Here is an 8,303-nt window from a genome sequence, read left to right on the forward strand (position 1 = left end):
GGAAAACATTGAGAATGACTTTAGAAACCGCTTATATGAGCTTTTTGTGACTAAATCTCCTTTTAATTGGGGTGACTTTGATAAATTTCACCTTTGATATAATTTTTGATGTTAGGTCCTATATTCTCCTCCACCCAAAACCATTTTGTAGCGTTTCCCTTTGAATATATCCTAATGCCATCAGTGGTGTTCATGTCCTTGTTGTGACCCCTCTGGCAGGGCACACAGGGAGGAATGGCCGCTGTACCTGCCCTTCTCCTGTCAGGACTGGAGAGGACTCTGACAGACTGAATATGGCGCCAAGGCAGGGAGAAGACGATGAGGGAGACGCTGGCGCTGCCAGATCTCTCCGCCAATCAGGGGCGGGCAAGACGCTACGACTCACCAATGACACAAGAAGGGATTGCCGTAATAAAATTCCACCATGAGCTGCGCCTGTGTTCTGGCTGCAAGCCAATCGTAGCAAAGATCCGCTTGGGCCTGAACATTCCACCAATGAGCCGCGCCTACACTGATTTCTGCCCAGCGACGACGTAGCTCCACTGTGCTGCGGTAGCTTCAGACAATGGATTTCACCAATGAGCTGCTACTGAGGTTCTAGCCAATCGCCTAGCAGAAGCCGCTCATCAGTGGGGCCAAATATTTTACTATTTTACATAAACAAAAGTGTCCGGACAAGGTTTCAATTATATCACCTCATTTTCCTAAAGGGTAAACTATAGAGCTCACCATCCAGTCCCGCGATTTCTGTGACCAATAGCAAAGAGAAGTGATGTAGCTAGGACCGAGATTCTGCCAATCAGAGTGAACCCTCAGGGGACGCAGCCCCGCCCACCGTTCAGCCCTAGCTGCTGTGCTGGGAAGGTTGGGTGGACGTCACTGACTGATATAAAGAAGGGAGGAGCCAGCAGGGGCGGGGCTGGCGCTGAGCACACGTGGGTATTGGGTAGAGGGGACCTGGGCAGGTGAGCAGCGCTGGCTGTGACAGGTACCCTTCATAAAACACCTGGGTGAGAAGTCTCTGCTGGAAGTTATCATTATCTGACTCTAGTCCTAGGACTGTATTTTTTAAATAATAATATGTTGCATTAATTTGTGTCTTTTTATATCTGCCCGGAGTTCAGTGTTCATGTGCACCTATGTACAGTTGTATGTGTGTTATGCTCCTATTAGGAAGAAATATTGGGAATAAAGATCTTTCATGGTGTGGACGTGTTATAATGTTTTATTTATCGCCATACACAGAACATTCTATCCGTGTACCGCCTATGTCAGGATCATTACACATCGATAGAACATTCTTTACTGTCTAAACTCTCTGACAGTGGCGTAACAATCGCCATAGCGGGGTTGCAATGGCATCTCAGGCTGCTGGCTGTGAGGAGGATCGCTGTTCAGATCACTGACAACCTGTCAGTGATCTATGCAGTGGCGTGTTCCTTCTCACAGCCGCTGCTGAGTCAGTGACAGCCAACAGCTGGGGAAGAGGAAGGCTGGGCCCAGCATCAGAAGTGGAGGAGGAGGGGCCAAGTAACAGAAGAGGAGGTGGGGACGTGATGGAGGCGGAGCCTGCCAGCAACCATGGAGACGGATCGGGCTGACAGGTAAGAGGTGTGCAGCCCACCTGAGACCCTGCAGAGCCCACCGTAGAGAGTCTATGGTGGGCTCTGCAGGGTCACTCTCATGTGGGCTGTGTGGGATCTCAGGTGGGCTCTGCAAGGAGCATAACTAGAAATCACAGCCCCCATACAAAATTTTCCTATGGGGCCCTGCGATTTCTAGTTACGCCCCTGATTTCTGATTTGAAGTCTATAGGTGAGCTGGCCAGAAATCATTCCCAACCAATGGGGTCTCTTATCTAAATATATTTCTTATGTCCTGCAGGAAACAGACGAGTGTGAGTGATCCTTCAGGGTGGTGACATCCCCTCCCCGCTTACATCATCAGCTGTGATTGTGATGTCATATGAAGAGATGTAAAGATTAAGGTGGGTGATGTAACATCAGACCGTATCATCATCATCATCTCTATCTCTAATCTCTCTCATCTATCTATCTCATATCTATCTATCTGTCTATCTATCTATCTATCTGTCTGTCTGTCTGTCTGTCTGTCTATCTTAGGCCCCATTCACACTGAGCGATTTATCGAGCGATTTTTGCAGCGATATCGCTCTTATTTCCACGCTCTATGTAGCTTCTCCAATCCATTTCAATGGAGCTGTTCACATCTCGTCGCTCAATATGGCTTGTAGCTCGTCGCTGGTAGCTTGTCGCTCCTACATGACCCTTTTTTTGAGCGATTTCGAGCGATATTGCTCCTGATTGCATACAGCCCAGTAGGAAAAAGTTGCGCGACAAGTCGCTCAATATCGCTCAAAATCGCGCGATTTTCATGTCGCTCAGTGTGAATGGGGGCCTAATGCATAGCTATCCATCAGGGGCATAACTAGAAATCTCAGGGCCCCATAGCAAAATTCTGTATGGGGCCCTGTGATTTCTAGTTACACCCCTTGCAGAGCCCACCTGAGATCCCACACAGCCCACCTGAGGGTGACCCTGCAGAGCCCACCATAGACTCTCTATGGTGGACTCTGCAGGGTCTCAGGTGGGCTGGTCACACTCCTTACCTGTCCGCCTCCTCTTCCTCCATGGTCGCTGATGGGCCCCACCTCCTCCTCTACTGACGGGTAAAGCCTCCTCCACCGCCGCTGCTGGCTGTCACTGACTCAGCAGCGGCTGTGGAGAGGAACACGCAGGTTGTTGTGATCTGAACAGAGACACGTTCCTCTTCACACCGCAAGTGACAGCCAGCAGCCTGAGATGCCATAGCGACCCAGGCGGCCCGCATGGCATCAGGCCCCAAATCGGCCGCCTGCGTCGCTATGGCGATTGTTACGCCACTTCTCTCTCTCTCTCTCTCTTCTGGTGAATGAAGCCCGGTGATTTTATGGCTTTTTCTATATTAATCACTTCTTCCTCTCAATGTCCAGTAGAAGTCGTCATAAAACTAGTGGCCAGCAGGGGGCAGTATATGCAGGGGGTGATGTATGGCTCTGTTACACTGGGTTGTGATCGCCTCACTCGGCGGACAGCAGATGGCACCATGACCTCAGCTTTATAGTTCAGTGACCACGACTGCTGCGGCCCAGCGCTGTGTTATGTAACATGTGCGATGCATCAGCAGACACGCTTCTCCTTCCCTTCAATGAGACATGTTCTTATCCATGTAAATCATGGCACATTCACATGTTTCATACTAAGAAGCCTGTGAATGATACCTGCGCTGTAGTTAATACATTGTGATTAATGTTCATAATTCTATATGTTATAGTCTGTGATGAGGTCTGTGCTGGTTCAATGTACTCTCAGCCAGAAGCACTGACACTCCTGTGAAGTGAACCCAACAATGGATCTGAATGCAGATGACCATACTGCAGCGGTCCTATGTGAGATTGGACCCTTCAGTCTGCATAAACATCACAAGAGACAGCAAAAGTATGACTTCTTATCAACAAAAAGCCATCCTTGAGCTCCAGTGACTTGGCCTAGGCTGTGATGATGTCATCAGTCAGCTGCAGGGAGGAGGAAGCATTTCCTCAGTCTCCTCTCCCCCAGTGATCAGTCTTTAACTTTGTAGCAAGGCACAGCCAGGGGGTGTTCCTAGGCAGGATGCAGTCATACAGACCAGCCTAGGCAATACCTGCATGTGATGCTGAGCCTCCATAACTGAAAGAACAGAAATCCAATGAATGAAAGGGGCGTGGTCAGGGACAGTCAGGTAGGGAAGAAAAGCATAGATGATGCTGGATGTCCTCCAGCCAGGAAATGAGGCGGGCTCTATCTGACTTGCTGCAGCTTCTAATGCACATGGTGAGAAGCTCACAGTGTGCAGTGACATCAGAGGAAGACATTTCAGTCCAGGAGAGGAGCCGGTACAACTGGGTAAGACTGAAGGGAAGGCCGGAGATCGCCTTTAACCTCTTCCCGTCCGCCCGTAGTAAAAAAACGGACGGACGGCACTGCTGTATCTGCGGGTTGCCGTCTCCAATTGGGAGTCAGTAGGAGGCGTGCAGTTACAATGTGAAGGTATTGGCTGAGGTCATTTACTGATCTGAGGGGTGACGTGCGGCTTCATTGGGAAGACATTTCCATTGCTTATCAGTGCATTTTATTTCTGCATTTTTTAGAAGTTTCAGAACATCTACACCGATTAGCCATAACGTTCTGACCACTGAGAGGTGAATAACATTGATTATGTGGTTACAATGGCACCTGGAGGTGGGGGGATATATTACAATGGCAACCCAGTGTAAGGATTTGAGTGACTGTGACAAGGGCCAGATTGTGATGTGTAGACGATTGGGTCAGAGTAACTCCAGAACTGCAGCTCTTGTGGGACGGTCTGCAGGGGTCAGGACCTACCAAAAGTGGTCCAAGGAAGGAAAACCATTTAACCTATGTGACGTATTCACAATAAACCAGATTATGTTTTCATCCTGAATGACGGCGTGCAGGTAAGTTATCATCTTCCTGAATGAGCGACCTTCCCACCGAAGAATCTTTAGTAAATGTGCCTGTGAGGAAGCTGTACCTGAGGACCTGCAGTGCAAGGGTCTCCCTGCTTCTGCTTCATTCATTCTGTGGATCTGGGCTTCCACCACCTCTTGATTATTCCTTTCTCAGGGGGCAGCTCTGACAGGAGGAAGCAAAGCCCTGCTCCTCTACCAAGATGGCAGCCTCCACAAAGAGACACAAGTCATGTTAAGTGGGGAAAAGATATTCTGCAGAAAGCCTATGGGCATTAAGCTGGTGACTAGTTCTGTGCCCACTGCTTGCCATGTTTAGAAGCACAGGAATTGGACTTTAAACTGCTGATTCTATAATGTCCCTTTAAAACTACATTTCAATGTTAGACTTGGCCTGGAACCAGACAGAAGCCCACCCCTTCCCCAGTTATGGGCTACAACTCAATGCCCAATGCGTATCCCCAGGCCTAGCCTCTACCTGAAAAGATGCCTGGTGACCAGGTCTACGAGAAACGCCGCACCCTGCTGCTAAATGGTGGCTGGACCCTGATTCTCCCAAGGGGGCTGTGCCAGGGGCCTGGATCATGGAGCTGAGGAGGGGGCCCCAGGCAAAAAAAACAAACAACCCATCAGGAAGGTGGACCAGGGGGCAAAAATGAAATGGTCTTAGCTTCACCTCCCTCTCCCCCCATCCATCCCACCCCCGCCCAGAGGTAAGCAGCCTAAGGAAAAGTGGTGGAAGGGACCAGCTAAAAAAATGGAGCCTGCCCCCCTCAGAGTTTCAGGCGATCCCTTCTGTCCGAAGCAGGAAACACAAATACTGCCCAGTTTGGGAGGACTTCCTTTTAAGATTTGGTGATGCGTTTCCTGTTGGAGGCGGTCCTTCTCTCTCATGTGCTGTCATGGAAATGGGGTTTGCTAAAAGAGGGGTTTGGTAAAAGAGGGGTTCTCCTGGTGGGGTCAGCAAGTAATAAAACTCAGGGACTCTGAAAAACCAAAACCACTGTCCATGTTATTGGCAGATCATCATCTAGATCAGGTTGGATGTTGCCCATAGTTCCACTTTAAGTGACAGTTGCTAGTCCAGCAGTAGAGCATGCTGGGTCACTTAGTTCCACAACAACTGGACAGCCATGAGGCTGCAGACTATTCGAACGTACACAGTGAGGTTTAACATTCCAAGCCTGTGTAGAAAGAACGTTACCATCTATAGGAAGAACGGCTTACATTAGGCCGGGCACGTTGCCAGAGAAACTCGCGGAGCGCTCGGCCCAATTAGGTACATAAAGCAAATGCAGCAATTAAGTCCAAAAAGAGCAATTTAAACCAGAGACTCTTCCTGAAATAGCTTGAGACAGCGAGGTCGGCGGGATCCAACGCAAACGCATTACTGTACAGAGAGCATTTTACTACGCTGGGCATTACTACGGAATCTGCTGCGCAAACATTACTAAACTGAAATACAACTGTTACCAGAAGTACAAAAAAATGACAGCCGATGTTTAATACGCATGCATTTTGCCTTCCCTGGCTCCTCCGTCCCCCCCGCCCCCCATTTTATATAAAAACCTTTCCAGTTTCATTGCATACCTTATTTTAGACCCAGTGATGTCATTACTGGGCGTCTGCGTGTCTCTCTGCAATGCAGGCAGATCGTAGCTGGTGGGAAGGGCCAGCAGGGTGCAGTACATAGCTTCCTGAAAATACCACAGGAACCTTCCGCAGTAGTCCTCTCAAGAGTCCTCAGCCCTGATACAAGCAGTGGACTGGCTCTTGGAAGTAGTTATACGAACATCAAAATGCCTTAACCTCCTTGGCGGTATTCCCGAGTGTAGCTCGGGGTTACTTCTCCATACCCTGAGCTACACTCTGGAATATCCCACAGTATTTACTTACCTTGTCCCTCGAGCCGTGCGGTGTCCTCCGGCCGGCGCCGGCATCTGTTTTGCGGGTTCCGTCCCTTGCGAGCTGACGCGTCGCATGGGGGCGGAACCGGCGGGAAATTCGAAAAAAAACCCGGAAGAAACGACAAAATAACGAAATAAATCCGAAAAAAAATCGCAACGAAAAAATAACAAAAAGCTAAATAATCATACCGCCAGGGAGGTTAAAGGAGAACTATGTGGTGAGTGATTCCCACTCATCCTCATAGTTAGAGCCGACGTGTCACATTGAATCGGTCACAGGTCGGCTCTTGATCGGGAAGTGAGCAGAAACATGCAACCGATGCGCTCACTTCCCGATCCTCTCCCTGCAGTGAGCGGTGTCTGTCAGTCCCCTCCCCTTTCTGATCCTCCAGCGCTGACCGGCGGATCGGACGGAGGAGGGGGCGGGTACAGCTGACTCTGCCTCTAGATAGGCAGAGCCAGCTGTCACTCACACAGCTGGGTGGACCCAGACAGTGATGTCAGGATCCGTCCCTGCTGTGACGCTCTCGGTATATAGCGGGCAATAGCTCGCTATATACTGAGCTTTGGGTCACGGGAGGAGGTTAGTATATGTCCCCCTCTGACCCTCAAGAGAACTATGAAAAACACTTACCCCACAGTTCTCTTTTAATGGGTGGATGACATTCTGGGAGGAGTGAGCATTAGTATGCAGACTGCCCTAGCTAATGCCCACATGTGATGTGGTGTCTCCATGAATGAAAGAGCTGAAATCCAATCATTGAAAGGGGCGGGCCAGGGACAAGCAGGATGATGCTGGACGTCCTCCAGCCAGGAAATGAGGCGGGTTCTATCTGACTTGCTGCAGCTTCTAATGTACATTGAGGCGCTCACAGTGTGCAGTGACATCAGAGTAAGACATTTCAGTCCAGGAGAGGAGCCGGTACAACTGTGCAAGACTGAAGGGAAGGCGGGAGATCAGATATAAGACTGAAGGGAAGGCCGGAGATCAGATATAAGACTGAAGGGAAGGCCGGAGATCAGATATAAGACTGAAGGGAAGGCCGGAGATCAGCTTTAAGTACAATTCCTGACTCTTGTATTCTTTTTGTTTTGGACAAGGGAAGGAAGGAAGGAAGGGTTAGAATCAGGTGTGCAATGCTGTCTGTGTCTCCGCTGGGGAGCTTTCCCCTCATTCTGCGGTGGCACAGTATGTCAGGACATAACCTGGGCAGGAAGAGGTGAAATCCTCCACAGTGTGGACACAGAGAATGCAAGGTGGGGGGAAGAAGCAAAACTCAGTTTGTACCTTGGGATACCACCCAGGTGTCTGAGATACAAGCTGTCCAAGCATTAAAAAAAGGTTAACAAAAAGGAGCATTGGCGGAACTACCAGGGTCGCAATTGCGACCGGGCCCTGGCGCTCCGCCTGTTGGGGGGGGCGCGCGAGGGAGAAGAGGCCCCCCCCGAGATCGTGCCGCTCCTTCCCTGCCGCTCTGCCACCCGCAGAATGTACGGACGGCTGTGCGGCAGGAGAGGCTGTCCCTAGTCCCGCAGAATGTGCTGCAGGCACTGCCGGGCAGCACATTCTGCTTTGCGAGGACCCTCTCCTCTTAGCTCCGCCCCGTGGCCGCCGAGACACGGAAGAGGGTCCGGCCGGAATAGGAAGGTAAGTCTGGAGTGGGGAGGGAGGCTGGTGGCACTCAGCATTGCTGACTTTTATTATAATGCATTGCTGGGACTTGTAGTCCTGCATTGCTGTATAATGATTATACAACAATGCAGAATAGCACCAACTATGTAGGACTACAAGTCCCAGCAATGCATTATATTATTAAGTAGGGATGCACCAGTCAGTGCCAATGCTGGGCATTTTCACGAGTATAAGT

Source organism: Nanorana parkeri, unplaced genomic scaffold, assembly GCF_000935625.1.
Source record: "Nanorana parkeri isolate BGI_ZX_2015 unplaced genomic scaffold, ASM93562v1 scaffold31, whole genome shotgun sequence".
NCBI lineage: Eukaryota > Metazoa > Chordata > Amphibia > Anura > Dicroglossidae > Nanorana > Nanorana parkeri.